The 18,222-nt window shown below is 39.6% G+C and overlaps 1 protein-coding gene across 2 annotated transcripts in view; it reads left to right on the top strand.

Moving 5' to 3' along the window:
• The first annotated feature begins 1,843 nt into the window (after window positions 1-1,843).
• Window positions 1,844-18,222, top strand: part of PTN (pleiotrophin) — a 43,823-nt gene continuing 27,444 nt past the window's right edge. The window contains exon 1 of one of the 2 annotated variants that reach the window (XM_072400186.1): window positions 1,844-2,141. The gene's annotated coding sequence lies outside the window, so the exon portion shown is untranslated. The remainder of the gene's footprint in view (window positions 2,142-18,222) is intronic. The other variant, XM_072400185.1, reaches the window with a different exon arrangement.

Here is an 18,222-nt window from a genome sequence, read left to right as displayed (position 1 = left end):
ACTAAGAGCCAATCAGGTTCTGCTGAAGTGCTCATGTGCTGACTGGGAACATTGTGATAAGAGAACAACGTAGAATAGGCAGAAGAATTACTTATCACTGTGGATAGAAATCAATATTTAATTGGTACTGGTTATAATCTGGTTGTTATTTGGGCCACTGACCCATATACACACTGATATTACTTTAACCTCATGCCCAGGTGCTGCAGAAAGTATGGAAGTCAGAGGCTAACCATCATGTCAAGAAACTATCTTTGCAATAGATTGGGCAACTTAATAAACATTTATATTATTATCTTGTGTAAAGTGTAAAGATGTGAATTGATCGTTTCATAAAGCACTGCAAGAACAGTGATGATTTGTAAGTAAAACAAGTAAAACATTTGGTAAAATACAGCAACCAATCACATTTTAGTTAAGTGGAGCCAGATCAACCAAAGATCCTTCATGGTTACTATTCTATGGCTTCCTGATTCTGCTTTTTGAATAAATAAATGTATTATTCAGGGATATTACATTGCTGGACATGTTTGCAAAGTTACCTGTAATTTTTTTGAAATAAATCTAATGGAAAAAAAACTGAAAACATACAGTGCCATTGGTGAAGATCTGGAGATACCATAAATTTTATGCTAAACACATATTAATACGTTATAAACTCGTTATTGTACAAAAGTTTACAATGCTCCAACAGGTTCCCCTCCTCCAGCGGAGACTTTTCCAGACATTATTATTATTACTACACAGTATTTATATAGCACCAACATAATACATTCTTGGCTGTGGAGTGCTTAGGAGTGGACATTTTTATGAAAAGCTATACTTCTGAGCTGTTACTACTTATTGTGTATTTAACAGCACCAACATATACCACAGGGCTGCACAAAGTCTATAGTCATGTCACTAGCTGTCCCTCAAAGGGGCTCACAATCTAATGTCCCTACCTTAGTCATATGTCATTAACACAGTCCAAGGTTAATTTTGGGGGAAGCTCCTTGTTTTTGGAACATCTATAAAGTTTTCTACAATCTCTGGTCTCCTTAATTTTGCTTTAACCCATCACACCTCTTAGGGGGACATTTTGGGTCTGGAGATATCTGAGGTTACAATGGCATTTGTGACAGCATGACCATCACACAATTCTCCATCCTTTTATTTCAGCAGAGTTTTCTAAGAAACACATTGAAAATATAATATATTTATCAGTTTCTATCTGCTTGGAGTATGATCTGTCAGCAGCTAATAAATAACTGAATGGTTTGGTGAAGGTTGATGGTTAGTCTCATAAATTTACTATGTAAAACAGGCAATCTGTTGGCTTTTTGTTTTATTGGAGCTTTATAAACTTTTTCACAATAAAATGACACTATTTTATTATTTGTGGGTTTGTCATATGATGTATCATAATGCTTAATGTCTCATTTTACTGTGATATATCAACCATTAGTTAACCACATTCAATTGGATTTCCTATTGTGATGTTAAAGTCTTTTTGAAGTGTTCCAAGTTGCCTGATTGATTCAGAACAAAATTACTACTAACTACTATTAGATATACAATGACCTCAATAAATGAGAACCTTCATGGGTATTTCCAGCGATATGGTTTTTTTTTGGTTATTGTTACATGTTATAGCAAGTTTTCCAGCTACTTAGTCTATAGTACAAAAGGCGCCACATCCCTAAATATAAATAGAGCATGTGCCCTTGAAAGTCCCAATAATCTTGTTGCTTTCTTGAATATTTTTACATGCTGCCATATAGAGGACATTCAGGCTATTTGCTCATGCAGCCTGCGTGTCACAATTGTCCCCTCTCCCTGCTCGTTCTATAGAGTCGGCTCTGTGCACACACCAATAACACACACACACACCAGCGGGGAGATAGAGAGAGAGAGAAAGAGAGAGAGACAGAAGCTCCATCTCACAATAAGAAGTTTACATAGGAGAGGCGAGCACACAGCTCCGATCCATCCTGGCGAAGCCTCAGATTGGACCATTAGAGTCGTACTAAACAGAGGAGCACCGGGAAGGAGCTGGGACTGTGCGGAGTGCTCACACCCAAACTTGGGATTTATAAGAAACCGGGAGAGAAAAGAGAGAAAGCCCGCAGGATTGGTGCCGGGGTGACCGAGGCATTAAAGTAAGTGCAACACACTTGTTAACTTCTTCAGCACCAGAGACAGAGCACAAATCACAAATATGGAAATATTATCATCATTATTGATGTTGGTAATCATTTTCATCTCACTGTGGTGCAATATTATGTTAGCCATGGGTAGCTCTAAAAGAGTCAATATTTTGGTGAAATTGTTTTATTGGATAACTAAATATTTTTTGAGCATTTCAACATCTTCAAGCATTTTAAAACACACATATGATTCTTTCATAAAGAAGGACAATGATCCTGAGCATTCTACACCTAATCTGATTTTTACAGTCAGAATCTTGAAATGTTTGCTAATTGGTCACCACAGTTTGCACGTGGCTTACTTGTAATTAAAAGTTTAGTTCAACTCAATAATAATTATAGGTGAAGTCTGCTTTTTGAGGCAGCCTATGGCTTGGTATAAATCTCCAGTTCTTCAACAGAGAGACCTTCATGCTATATTTCTGATTTATGTATTTTATGTTTAGAGTTTTATGTATTTGCTCACCTGTGTTCTCTCAGCTGCTCCTCTTACATTCTTTATAATATATATATATATAATATCTAAATGTTTCTATAAACTTTACAGATAGGCATACAATTTCGTGACAAAGTACCATTTGATAATAATATATATATATATATATATATATATATATATATATATATAGGGGTGGTGAGAGTCCTGCAAAATGCACAGCAAGGGATCATACCAATGGAGTTGCAAAGAGACAGAAATTGTCAGAGGGTTTAGCTGTCCAGCATCTACTAATCACTGGATTACGCTTGGACACAATTGCACCTACACTATGCTCAGGGCAGTATTTACATATTGCTAATAAGTTAGCAAAAAAACTTTAAAATAGTTAATTCCTGACCTATCTAGCTGTATGCAGTGTGAAGTAATGCATTCTCAAAGATCATAAAAATATCCTAAATGGTTTTTGGGACTTAGAAACACAGGCTGTGTGTTTACATTAGATGGCTAGCAAACTGACATAATTCTGCAGCAATGGAAAGTGAACAGTGTTGTGAAATGTGAAGATGAATTTCTTCACAATGGCTATAGCCACAGATATAAATGAGGTTGTTTCAAAATGATTTACTACTTGTTTGGGATGTGTGAGTACTGAAATGTGCATACAAAGAATAATAAATAATGCAACAAAATAATATTATGTGAAGGTTTCCTGCTCATTATTTAGAGCAAGTCATTGCAGCCAATCAGATTGGAAAATAAAGTAAAGTTGGTTACAGTGGGGTGCACTTTGCACATTGCCTACTTAATGATACAATTACTAAAAAATAATATATATATATATATATATATATATATATATATATATATATATATATATATTTATATATATATATAAAGTTTTGATTTTCTATAGCTTTGATGCTGCAAGAACATAGACTGCCCCACCCCGGGAGAGTCCCATGTCTGATGTCTGAGATGTCTGAGGTCCGTAGTCACAATGTCAAAGAGAGATAGTTTTTTTAAGCATATTTATCTTTTAAACACAAATGTAAGCACACACTTAAAATTTTTCCTTTGCTTACCAGCTGGGATTATGTAAAGTTCTGCTAAGTTTTTATGGCAGTAATTGACGTATTGCTAGTAAAAGGCTTTGTGTACAAGATCAGCTGTAATGTGGAGCAGTGTACAGTTATTAATATGATCCCAAAAGTTCCTGCAAGGTGCTAAAAATTCACTTGAACTGATGACAATTGGATTGAAATTGACTGATGACACACTGTGCCCTGGGAGGTTGTCTTTAAGGCTTTGTGTGTTGCGGAAGCGGATTAACCTACATAACAGATGCTCGCATTCTCTGTTCTGGATATGTTTATGATGCGGCATTATATATATATATATATATATATATATATATATATAAATACATAAAAATATATATATATATCAGCCTTAAAAAATATCTGATTGGCATGTAGTTTACTAAAACATAGCACATCAATAACAATCGCTATGTATTTTTTAATAATGAAATACTTGTTTCCGCCTGTTTTATTGCTATCAACCCTGAATCACAAATCCTCCGATCTCCTGCAGCCACTATAGTAATTTCCTGTTCACATGCACTCCAGTAATGGTTGTATTGCATTTCTCAAGGTGAGTTTGCAGATGTGGACAACAGAAGGCCATCCCACATCATGTGCATTGAAACAGCCACTTATACTCTCCCTCAGAAACCCAAGGGCCAGGGATGCCATGTCAGGGAAACAAATAGGAAATTCTTGTCACCCTATGTCTGAACAAGGACATAAAATGATCATTATTGATATTATTATTTTGAAAGTTGCAGATTTTAAAGTTTTGAAAATAATTCATATATATCTATGATCTTTTTCACACATCTGTAAAAAACAGCTTTTTCTAACTTGACTTATTTGGAGAATGTGTAAACCCTGGGAAAAAGTTATCATGTCAGAGATGCTGCAGGGTCATCAATAGAACTATGGTGTCGTTTGTCAGTAATTCAACATGCTGGATTACTAATAACGTCAAGAAAGATTTACTTTATGCTGAGTGTTCTTGTATCCAGTGGGATTTAGCAAACAAAATAGCAAAAACCATCGGAACCAGGGGTTCTAATCATTCCCCTCCCTATCTAAAAAAATATGCTTTAGATACACTTTTATATATGTTTTTTAGGTAATTATTTAACCAGAAGGACAATGCATAGGAGTAGGGTATATATATATTCCCAAGACTTTGACTTTTGGTACTTTTTAGTATGCTGTTCATAAAGTGTTTTCTATTTCTCGGATAGGATGAGGGAACACACAAACACAATCTATCCCTGAACAATTCCAGATTCGGAAGGAGCTTAGCTGGTTAGCAGGCGATTTCTTGGACTTGTGATGATAAGGAAAGCCGCAGAGCAAGCACAGCGGTCAGCCAGTGTACATTCTAATAGGATTGTGCTGATATTAATAGACAGGCTTGTACCTGTGTTCCTCACACCAGCTGAATGTACAAGCTTAGAGCCAATGACCCCCACCATGGTTTGGTCATTTGGCAGGAGCTCTGAAGCAGATGTTTCCTGCCTCCTCCCTTTCAATGGGCACATGCTGACCTATGACTATATCTGTTCCTCACTGATCAGTAGATTTCCCCAATGAAAGTTTTATCCTGGACAGCAAGTAAACCCAGCTTGGGGCTGCACATCCAATCCAAAAATTCTGCAATTCTACCAAAATCACAATTTAGTTTAATCAGGCGCTTATAGGACTCTCCAAGGACAGTTGCAGCGAGCACTTTACAGCATTTTTGGGAAGTGCACAGCCTCTTGTTACAAGATTTTGTTCTGTATCACCTTCCTGGTATTCTCAGTGTGTATGTATGGGGCTGCAATGGGTTCAAAGACAGCAGCCTTGGCCCACCAGTGGAGGATGGGGAAGTACAGATACATCTCTGGTGGGGATTACTTTATGAAGACCTTATTGACTTTTAAGCCTACAAAGTTGGGCTGCTGCTGTACATATGACCCAACATGACAGCTTAAAAACTTTACAACTCATTGTTCCACATTTTCACTTCACTTCCCCAGTATTCCTCTCTGGCTTATGGTTTAGCTTATTAACAGAGACCTTACCCTGCCAGTCAAAGACCAACTGAACTTCCAATTAAAGTAAGCTAAATACATTCTAGTACTTTAAAACAAAGCATATCCAGCATCATCCAATCTCATGGTCCCTGCTGAATGGAAAGCTCGGGCTCTAAGTGAACAGGGGAGATTTTGTACTGCTGCAGAGAGACATCAATGTATTTATCTGATCTAAAATGAAAAGTTCAGTTTGGCTTTATTTTTGTTTTTTGTTCAGTTGGGCTCTAGGCACATCCAGTCGTCTATTGTTTTGATGGTGTTTGGGGGTCAGAAATCATCTGAAAGTTGGCTGTTACTTCCATGTGAGCTGTCACATCACTTCTACACAACAGTAATCAATTATTATAAACGAGCCCCATAGTTGTGTTTATGTCCTCAGGAGTTAGCGACAGGATAGGTGACAATTTAAGCCTGCACATTATTTCAGAGAACCAGCAGTTGTAAGTCATAAACACATGGAGATGTTGTACAGATCAGAAATGGTGTACAGTTGAGAAATAGTGTAAATACTAGAAATGGTTTAGTCTAAAAATGGTGTGCAGTCTGGAAATGATGTACAGATAAAAAGTAATGCATGGTCTAGTAATGGTGTACCAGAAATGTACAGTCTAGAAATAATGTACAACCCCCATTTTTTTAGCAGTGGTCCTTTAATCAGTAAATTCCACTCTGTGTCACAGACAATTTATTGTCCATTGAGGGTGCTGTGTGACTGTAAAAGAAGAGAATACCCACCACATCTGATTCCTATGTCCTGTGTTCATTACTTGCAGAAATATCCATCACAAAATAAAAAGTAATGGCCCTATTACTAAGTACATTTCTGCAAAAATGCATTAGTGTGTTCTAGGACCACTGCTCATACTTACCTGTAATCTCACTGGTCTACGGAAATGCCGTCATACTCAAATTTGTGAGATGGACTTTGCAGCCAGGTGAGGCTCCAGTGTCAGCAGCATATTGGAGGTAGACGTGAGCTGGACCCTCTAGCAGCAACAGATTTATCTCTCCTATACAAATCCCCCCCAAGACTTACTGTCTTCTTCAGAGTCTGAGGAGGCCATGTGGGTGATTTGATGAAGATGGGGTCATTTTATATCAGTGTCAGGGGGGCAGCAGAAACACTCATCTGGAGGAGGGTACAACTTGTGTACATTCATAATTAGTAATCTGATTAGTTTATGACTTTATCATCGAACACACTAACTAATATTGTCGGAGCTAAGATAGATAAACCTTAGCTGAATAATATTTCATTTTCTAAATCACTGCATCCTAAATAATTTTCCTTCTAGCACTGCCTGTATAGTATTGTTCGGGGCCCGTTTTCTGATGGTAACAGAACAGTGGACCATGGCTGCATAATTTGTATTCAAATCAGCACTTGTAGTCTTCTTTGAAGACTTTTAACAACACGGGAACAACAGAGTGCTGTCACCCTATACCAGGGAGTGCCTGAACAAGGACCTACATGTTGGAGTCATTGGGAATAGATTTAATGAAAGCTGCAAATGCAAAAATAAGAAAATGAAGCCCAGTAACTATGACAAGATTTTATTCTTCTTACTTTTCTCTCCCATATTTTAAAAACCTTTTTCTCTGCTCAGATGTTGTGGTTCTTGGTGTAAAATATATAGATCCCGAGCTTTGTGGCGGTAAAGTGGTGACAATGGCTGCCTCACTGTATGTGCCGGAGTCCTGCATATGGGGTCATCATGGCATATTTTCTTCTCTCTCCTTCGCTCACACGGTGATGAATGAGACTTATTCAGAGTCTCTGCTGGGGGCCAGCCGAGAGGTTTCCACTTAACCTGCCCCCATTTTTGAGGCTTTGCTGTGTGTGTCCATGGAGATGAGAGTGAAGGAAGAAAAATGAATTTTCATGTTGTCACCATATGGCCAATGAAGTGTTAAAGGGTAACTCTATGCCAACATACAGTGCAACCCTGCAAGCTGAACTCCAGGCAGGTGAAGAAGACTCAATGCATTGATAAATATAGCCAATCTCCTGGATAACATAACCCTCCTACTGCTCCATCTAATACATTCTGAACATTTTCTTTTTTTTTTTAGCAAAATTTGCTCAAATAATCCACTTTGAATGGCATTCCAAGTTGGAGTAGACCCTGATCCTCACTACCCCCCTCCCTTATATCATTATTGCAGTCTTCCCCTTGGAGTCCTCTCTAAAACCTATGAACGTCGGTGAGCTGTGTGTTGCAGGAGCAATACAGCTACTGTGTGCCTGGAGGAAAACCAAAGCCTTGAAGCTGAAGATCAGCCTTTATATATATATTTTTTATTTAAGTCTGTATTTGACTTAGCAATAGCCTCTTGCAATCCTTACACAGCAAAACTCTTAAGCTGCGTACACACGTCAGATTTTTCTCACCCGATAATCGGCATCGGCCAGATATCGGGCGAGAATCTGGTGAGTGTACAGTGGGCGTCGTTCATCGTCCGTGGATCCGTCCTGGCGGATCCACGAACGATGAACGACGAGCGATCCTAATGCAAGGGAAGGGGGAGAGCACGCAGCAGGGTGCCGCTCTGTCGCTCTCCCCCTCCCCTCTCCATAGAGCAGAACTGTGCTGTATGTACATCACCGTTCATGCATCGTGTAGTCCTTTGTCGTTGGAAAGAATCGTTGAAAGATTCTTTTCAATGACAAGAATTGCACGTATGTACGCAGCTTTAGAATAGATAGGGTTGGACAGGACTGGTGACCAATCAGCTGTACTGCATACAAATCAGGTTATTAGGAATGAGGTAAAAAGATGAAAGATTGAGCAGAGGGTTGGACGTATTATTCTGTTGCTGCTCTTTTACTGACCAGTTAACAATATACCACTATGTCCAATAAAAATATAACAAATTGCATCCTATCCAATATTGCATGTGGTGGCTGCTTTTTTAGCAAGCACAGAAAATGGCAGATTATCTTACCAGAAAAGAAGCATCTGTGCCACTTAGTTTCCCTTGTCAAACAAATAAATTGTAACTGACATAAACAAAGGCAGCAAAGTTTAATGTCCAGCCTGTGTGATGGCCCTGCTGTATTATGTACAATATTGTGTTATCTGTGTTATAGCTGTTTGCCTGGAGTTTATCTTTAATTTCCATAAAACCCCCCTTCCATAACAAAACAATGTATTCGGTAACTGTATTAAACTAATATGGTTAATGGTTTCCTTTTTTTTTTTACACATGTTAACGTTACCTAAAAAAGACATTTTAACTTAACTTAGTGTTGTGCTGCCTTTTTCCTCTGTTCCAGAAACACTGCAAAAAGTGAAAGAAATCCTTTTTTTAAAGAAAAGCTGTTCTGCTTGTTACTGGAACAGGTGTCCTTACTGGATAATTTCTCTTCAATTATTGTAAACTGTTGGATTTCCCATTACCCTCTATACCAGGGGTGCCCACTCTTGGCTTGCGAGCTACTTTCAAAATGATCTACCACAATAAAAACTGGCACTTAATATCTCCTGTGCGCGGTAGAGTTTATTTTAAAAGGCCCATATCTTCAGCGGGGACACAAACACCGACAAACACCTGAGAGGGATTCTAAAATAAGCCTGAAAATAAAATATGACTCTGAGATATAGAATATTACAGGCCGCCCACAGGCAGCACATGATTCTGGGGTCTGGTTTAGGAGATCCAATAATTTACATATTAACAGTGCTCCCAAGCTTCAGAAACAGAGACAGAAATGTTAATGGTTTTTATTTATTGCACTGGCAGCTCTGCCATTAGGAACTGTATAAAAGTATTTATCTGTTCTCGTTTGTGTTTAGTGTGCAGCCTTTCACTTGTTCAGCCAGTATCCATTTCAGCAAGCGGTGGTGGGAATTCTGTGTTCCCAGCAGCCACTGACAAGCCCCCCATTGTGCTGGTAATGCTGGGTCCCTGAATTGTGCGCAGTGTAGCGACGGAAGCTGGCAGGAAGATAACAGGACAGACGGAGCAGGTTATCAGAGGTATAAAGAGGATGGTAAGCCAGGAGAGTCTGCAGGAACAGATGGCGGGCCCTGGAAAGGCCGCGCTTCAGTCTGGGCCTGTAACAGACACCGCTAATAGGTGATACAAATCCCAGATAATGAGGCTGGATTGCCATTGTAGGGAAGCAAGGTCCTGAGCCGCTAGAACTCTGCAAAGCCCCCATGGGAAACCAAACAATGTGCTGCTATTCTAATCTAAAATTCATTCAGTATTCATTCAGCATTAATTTGTGAAAAAATTAACAATTCTGCACATTGTAGACTCTGCTAATAATACATTGAGCTTCCCTCAATATACAGCAACAGCATACTTTTGTCAGTAAAAGGAAAAAGTGCACTTTTAAACAAATAATATTGATTTCCTTAACACCCCCCCCAATTCTGACCTACCTAACCTCCTTCCCCACAGATGCCTACCTACCAAGACTGTTTCTGTGAATGTCAGATTTACTGCTTTATAAATAGACTTCCTACAGTGGAACTAAACTTTAATAAAAACAATTGTGATAACGCAGATTCAACATTCCATAAGGCAGGGGTCCCCAACCGTCCGTCTGACAGCTGGGCCGCGAGAGCACGAAGACTCACTCAGTGAAGGGCTACAGCAGTGGTCCCCAAACTGTGGTCCGCGGCTCTGGCCTGTGCACCCCCCAGCTGGGTCTGGAGAAGGACCTTGCTTGGGGGAGCGCACCGGCCAGAGCCGCCAACCATGTCTCTAGTATGCATCATAGGCTCAGGGCGGTAGGCAGGTTGTATCTCTGGACACAACCCACCCACTCTCCCATCACAGGCGCAGACCTGCGATTGGAGAGTGGGCAGTATCTGGCATTATGATGTCACTCTGGGGGAAGTTTCTTCCCCTTTGGGTGACACAGCTCCCCGGGCATGCATGTGCCGGATTCCATAAATTTAGTGGTCCTTGATGTCCAAAAGGTTGGGGACCGCTGACATAAGGGTCAGGCTAGTTAATTCTGTAATAAAATAAAAGTACTTGCCTGATTGTTTTTGTTTCTTTAATGTACACTGATTTGCGCATTGTGCGATGCCAAGTGTTCCGGCAACGTCTTGGCTTCCAGAAATGAATGAACTCCCATGAAGATTCACAGTAGTTACATCTTTCCAATCTAGTCAATCATAAAAGCCAAAGATCTGGAACTTAGAAGACAACAGGGAGAAGATTTACCTGTAACAGTGCAAGGAGAGGTGAGTGTAATACAAATTGCAATCAGGGCAGGTAAGTCTCTTTTTTTTTCACCTGTTCCTTCTGCAATAAACAACTGCCTACTTGCAATTTTTACTAGGTAAAGTTGGTTCCATTTTAAAGTTGGTTTAAAGCCTGAGTTCTCTTGGTTGTGTTCAAGCAAGGAAATAGAATTTTACTTCCTGTCCTAGGCATAGAACAGGAAGCTGTATGTAGCAGGTGCAATACAGCTACTGTGTGCCTGGAAGAAAAGACTTGAAGCTGAAGTTGCCATGTGCATGGTGTGTAATTCAGGCATGTGTTTAATAATAATTTATCTTTATTGTTGGCTTGTTCTGTATCCCTCACCTCTCCCATTGGCCTGACAGCTGTGCCATGTTTGCTTACAACAAACACATAAAATTCTATGGCTCCACATGTGTTTGTACAGGATGCGGACTGCCCGATTGCAGTATGGGGGTGACAGCTGTTCCGGATATAGAGACACAAATTAACCTACAGCACTGTATGTTATACACGGCTCAGTAGCCCAAATATTCAGCCTGGCTTAATGCTTCCAATCCATCAGATATTCTGCACAGATGGACCTGTCACGTGTACCGGTTCTGTTCTCGGAAACCATCCGGCACCTGCGGACCCGCATACTGATTACTTAGGAAAATTCTCCTTTGCTTCTCCTGATTATACTGAAACTTCACTTTGATTGAAGTCTTTAGCTCTATATATAAAAAACAGTAACACTGAGGCCATCTAGGTGAATTATCTGCAAAGCCATGCACAGTAAAATGGCAACAGTTTGTTTGGAAGATTTTGATTTATGAAAAGAAAAATGAAAAAGAAAAAAAGCGTGACTTCTTTATAGCGAATTTGTCACTATATAGATTCAAGGCAAACTGACAAGTTCTATTACTAGGCCACCATCACCTATCGATATATTTACTTTCCCTGTCCTCATCTAATATATTTCTGGGTTTGTAATCCCTGGGTGAGCTCCATATGGGTTGGTCTATTTTAGAGTTTAGATTATGGTTATTGACTTGCTCCTCTTGTGTGTTAGTGTTCAAGCATGGTGATAAGCTGCTAAAGTCTGAGCAGTGTATCTTGGGAGGAAGGGGAAAGTTAGATGTACATGTACCAGTATCAGGTACCAGCAATGGAGTATGGAGGAGCTATTTAATAGGCAGGTGGTAGATAATTTTAGGAAAAATGGCCCCCTTGAAATAACCCATCTAGTAAAAAAGTCAGGTGCTTCTTTGGATCTCCTACTAGGCCAACCAATGTAGTACATTCTTATAATAAGTAGAGATTGCAATAGAGACTATGTGGCCCCCATTAGGAAATGATTGAAGTTCATATGTGTTATGTATATGTTGGAGCTCTGGTGCTCTGTTTGTATCTAAAATATAGCTGGGTTCAGGGGGTCCTGGGACACACAACACCAAGTCCTAATATTATATACACTCTATCTACAAATGTTTGTATACACCTGACCACCACAGTATTTATGACCATGGCCATGGCCAAGAGTATATTGAGTGTTGATGTTGGAAGAGAAGATCTGGCCCACAATCAGCATTTCAAAATTAGCCCAAAGGTGTTCAATAGGGTTGTGGTCAGGGATCTGTACAGACCTCTCAAGTTCCTCCTCACAAAACTCAATAAACAATGAATAAACTCAATAGAGCTGGCATTGTGAAAAGTCTCGTAGTCATACTATAACAGAAATAGGCCCTCACCCAACTGTTCCCAGAAGATGGGTAGAGCACATTGTCCAAGCATTATGACTACTACAATACTACTTCTGTAGTAATTTGTATTGAGTACCGTATTTTTTGCCGTATAAGACGCTCCGGAATATAAGATGCATCCAATTTTAAAGGAGGAAAATCTAGAAAAAAAAAGATTCTGAAAGATTATGCCCCTTCTGATCACTCATGTGCCATTCAAATTCCCTTTCTGATCACTCTGTGCCTTTCAAATTCCCTTTCTGATCACTCTGTGTCATTTAAAATTCCCTTTCTGATCACTCTGTGCCTTTCAAATTCCCTTTCTGATTACTCTGTGTCATTCAAATTCCCCTTCTGATCACTCTGTGTCATTCAAATTCCCTTTCTGATCACTCTGTGCTTTTTTTCCACTGTACAGCAGTTAGGATAGGGAACAGCAGGGGGCGCTGTGCCGGCTTCTTTCACTGCAGCCAGGAGAAGACACGCGTGCCAGAGAGGAGAGGAGACACACGCTGCATGCAGCCAGCGTGGAGAAGAGACACACGCAGGATCGGGTATCGGGTGAGTATCCTATTTTAATTATTTTAGAACACATTTGTCGTATAGGACGCACCAACTTTCCCCCCCCAGTTTTGGGGAAGAAAAAGTGCGTCTTATCCGGCAAAAAATACGGTATATTAAATGGTCAGCATACCAATGGTCAGCAATGGTCAGCATGAGTCAGCATACCTTTTGCTATGTTAGTAATTCCGATAGGTGTTCACAGCCCTCTGGCTGTATTGGTATCTGGCTGTATCAGTTCACCAACTTATTTTAAAGACAGGTTTTCTAAAAGAAATCACTGATGACTGGTGGTGCAGGTTCAAGGGTTGTCACCATTGCCTTGTTACATATGCAGAAATTTGCAAAAACTTGCTGGGTAGAAAAGACAGATCAAGTGGACAGCCTTGCAACCTTTACCTTTAAAAATAGTTTGGCAATGGCAGATCACATATTTCTCTCCTAGAAGAATCCTATTAAAGCAAGGCAGGCAGAGACACAAAATATTAGCGGCCTTTCCCTGCTTTAGGAGATCAGATAATTTGCATATTATTATTCTAGCGGCATTTCATGCTAAAGCTATTAGGATAACATTGTTAACATGTTATCTCTGGAGATCTAAACTGCCCAGCGATTATGAACTACAAAAAAAAAATTAGACCGGAACTTTTCTAGTGTGAAAGAAAGAAAAGTCTTTCCAGCATCTACTTCCTTTGTATCGCTTGAAATGAAAATCAGATTCGTCATCCTTTCCAAAGGCCTCGGAGAAGCCTGCTATTTACTCCCCACACAATGAGTATTTGGAGAAGGAAGAGGCATAATGAAGCATGTTCATCAAGAGCTCCTTTATCTTTTAAATGTTTTCTGATAGGTCCCCTTTATTAAGGAGACAGAGGACCCCCAGAAGCAAAAAGCTCTGAGTTTGGTGTCCTCTGTAGATTCTGGTGTACTCTGTAATTTGCCCAAGTTGAAAAATCTTATTGGTTGTTATAGATTGACCTTGTAGCTTCAAGTGATAGGATCATCTACATAACTAAAAGAAACAGTCAACCAATCAGGTTCCAGTCTGTACTCCTTCTGGGTGGGCAACAACGTAACAGGAAGAATATGATTGGCAAAATGTCCCATATTGTGAATCTCATTTTACATCTCTAGTCCCCAGTATAAATCATATTAATCTGCCCACAAGCACACAGATGCTACGGATGTAATCATATTGTAGTGTTCCTAGAAATTCATTTTAAGTTTATTTCAGGGCATTTTCAAGTAACAGTAAAAAAATAATATATAACAGGATACACAAGTCATGGGTAAAAATGTAAAAAAAAATATTAAAATGTTTTTCTATACCTTCCTTTACCATGTCAGTTTGTGGGTCATATCACAATAATATTTTGGTTGCTGGCAGCAATTTGACATCAACATGATTAATAAAAAAGACCTGTGGCATCGCTTCCACACCCCAAATGTTGCCCAATCTTCCTCCCCAGTCCAGATAGTGAGGGATCAGCAATGGGGGGACACCACTCTGGTTCAACCAGCAAAGGGGTTGAGGTCATAGGAACAGATGAGTGGCAATGCATCCGTAGTGTGACACCGGCAGCCCTCTCCCTGACATGGGGCCTTTTTATTATTGAAATGCTATGGATACAATGTAGCAATACCACAGGTTAACCTGGTGATTTCAAAGTCTTGACATGTTTGTGTGAATACATTTCTGATGTGTCACAATATATAGCAACAGTATGATTTTGCAAAATAGATTCACCTTTCACCAATAAAAAGTTGCCCCTGATCCAGTCCATCCAGCATACTGAGTGCATCTAACAGCAGAAGAAAAGTTCTGCAGAGTAAATATCTGAGTTAAAAGAAGATTTTCTGTTTTTTTAAATGATTATGTCTTATAATGGGTTGTTTTTTGTTATGCTGTTATTTTTGTCTGGAGTTCTACTTTATCATGATCATGTTTTAGCTAGGTTAGTTTCTCGATCCACAAACAAAAAGCATGAGAGCCTGACAGGCTTCCTTAGGATGCCGTAGCAATGGCGACTTTAAAATGAGTCCTATGACAACATTAAAAGAAAACTTCAAGTTTCAACTTTTTGAGTTTAGGAAGGCAGCCCTGGTTCTTTGGGTCAGCGATGTCGCAGTGTCTCTGGTTGCTATAAGTAACATCAGAACTACACTAAAGCTTTCCTACAATATTTTAGATAATCCTGGAACAAAGGAGAGCAGTACAATCATTCTATTATTATTATTATTATTATTATTATTATTAATAAACAGGATTTATATAGCGCCAACATATTACGCAGCGCTGTATATGAATTCTGACACTCTGCGGTGGGAAGAGCCGAGTTATTAGAACATTGAGATTTCATTCTGCCATCTCTCAGGGTAAGCCTGCCCTCCTTTCTGGATCCCTCGGGGTGCACACTTGTCTTTATCTAGGACTTGTTGTTGAATCGTTAATTTGTTTGGGGCTCATTAACAAGCAGATGTGACCCCGGGCGGAGAGGAGGTGCTGGCGGGCTCATTAAGGGAGTCTAAAAATAGGCGCCTGTGTTTCCACAGAGCTAAAGAGACGCGTATCCTGGGGGAACTGGAACTACCACGCAAGCCTGGCATAGAACAGGCCCCAGAGGTAGTGTAGGAAGGAGGCCAAGGAAAAGCACTGATGATACCCCCTGCCATCTTCAGCAGGGTCTGCCTGAGGACTCCGCCATCATTACTACGCTCGTTAGGAGGAGGATGCAAAAAGTCGTTAACTTAGTGCTGTTTGATGATGATGAGAAAATACATTTCACAGTCAGGGTGGAACTCAAAATCAAAAAGGACATTTGTGATACAGTCTGTGAATAGCATTACTGCTGTTTGTTTTCTTTGTAATATACTTTATTACCTGTTGATCCTGGCAGTAGATTCCCCATAGTCTCATTTCCTTTACCAGGCTAAGCTGTCCAGCAAAATTAGCAGTTCTGGTTGGGATGGTTGGGAACCATATGACACATCACCTTTTCATCATATGTTTTTAAACTTTTTTTGATTGCAGATATTTTGACTGTTTCTTGACTTTTAAATTGCTTCTTTTGTTTATAAGTTTATTTAAGATACAGTTCTTAAAGAACCAGAGTCTGCATATTTGACAGCAGGTGGCAGTTAGTGGTACAGAACCTCATTATTACCCCCATTCAATCTGTATTGGGGCTGCTGCATGTAAAAGCAACTTAGCCTATTGCTAACTGCCACAAAAACATTTAAAACCCTTCTTTAAAAATTTATACAAATAATACAAAGCTTGCAAGTACAGGCAATGCTATTTATTACCAGTTGCACATAAGGACAACCCATTGGGATATGTTGCACAGGGGCTACTGTGGGTCAGAACCTTTGTACGGAACAGTGCACATACAGTAAAGGGCAGACTCTCACTAATTTTAGTTATAATTATAGATGAGTACCAAACATATATAAAAGGTACAAATTCATGGAGCTTCATATCCATTAATATATAAGTAAATGTATTTTTAAAATGCATGCAGCATAAATATCTGCAATAGTCGTATTAGCCCCTAGCAACCCCTGCACAGGTAAGGTGATATTAGGGGAGGAAGAATCAGCACATGGATACAATCAGGTATTCTGTAGTAATTATGTGCTAACAAGGAGTGTGCTGATATGAGGGGAGGGCATGGTGGCAAAAAGATGAGCTCATCAGTCGCTTGCTTCTCATTTTAAAGGGAGGGGGAAAGGACAGTATTACCTATCTGTGACAAAGGAACGTTAAGTATCCCGTCCTTCCATGGCTGTGTTTAATGGTGGAGCTGTCTAAAACCACATACACATATTAGAAGATTCCCTCGTCATCAAGGGAACGGCCATGATCTTAGGTTAAAATCTGACATGTGCGCAGTGGTACTCCAATGTCGATTATGAATCTGCCATGGTGGATTCATGAACAACTGATCAGGAGCAACCGCTGTGCATATATATGGAGGAGAACACAGCAGGGTGATGCTCGCTGGTGCTCCCCCCCCCTCCATTCTCAATAGATCAGAATGAGTAGAAATACTAATCCTTTAAGAATTAACAATTCACTTTGTATATATTTTTGGCTGTATTTATCTGTTTGACTGGAGTTCATTTAGAAATGCTTGTTTTCATGATTTTTTTTTTTATTTAATACTTGTGTACAGTAGAATACATCTAAAAAGTTATAAAAAAAAAGTTGAAATAACATACACTTAATTTCATCAGTCACAGCACAGAGCTGAATATACTTTCAGATTTTAACGACACCTAACAAGCAATTATAATTGTTCGGAAATGAGTAGAGTGGGGCTAAATTGAATCTCAGCGCATCAGCCTCACATTGTGCCTGTCTCTGTTAACAGGTTTATACCAAATTTTCTCCCCACGTGCTTATGTAATTCCTCACTTCAGAGAGCCGTCATGTCAGAGATGACTGGCGCACGGTGATCATTCAGCAAAATACCTGCTAATTGCGACCTGAGAATTCTTTTAATTAACTGGCTGATGAATGATAACTCCTTCCAATGCTGGAAAGTTTTCAGTTCATTGAAGTTTTGTAGGAAAGAGTAAAATTCTTTAGAGTTATCCAGCAATCAGTGATCTATGGCCCCCAGCTCATCAACTTATAGGGGGGATGCAGGGAGCTGGGCGATGTTTGAACCCTAATCTGGAATCAGCATTTCCAAGGAATGGGGTTGCCATGCATACTTATAGAACTTAAAGAGTTGGTTTTATGGGGGGGGGGGGGGATGACCAGGAATGTAGGGAGCTGGAATGTTGTGCATTTAGGGCCCCATACTTCATATTTTCTCCAGGGATTCATTTAGTGTAAAACTGCCCCTGAGAAATGAATCTGCAGTTTTTGGTGAAGACTTTGGCCTATCATCTCCCAGCCTCCAGTAGAAAGAGGAGCACCAGTAAGCAAATTATAATTGCAGGCTA

This window comes from Pyxicephalus adspersus, chromosome 2 (genome assembly GCF_032062135.1).
Source record: "Pyxicephalus adspersus chromosome 2, UCB_Pads_2.0, whole genome shotgun sequence".
Classification (NCBI taxonomy): Eukaryota; Metazoa; Chordata; class Amphibia; order Anura; family Pyxicephalidae; genus Pyxicephalus; species Pyxicephalus adspersus.
This window is presented reverse-complemented; position numbering and strand designations above follow the sequence as displayed.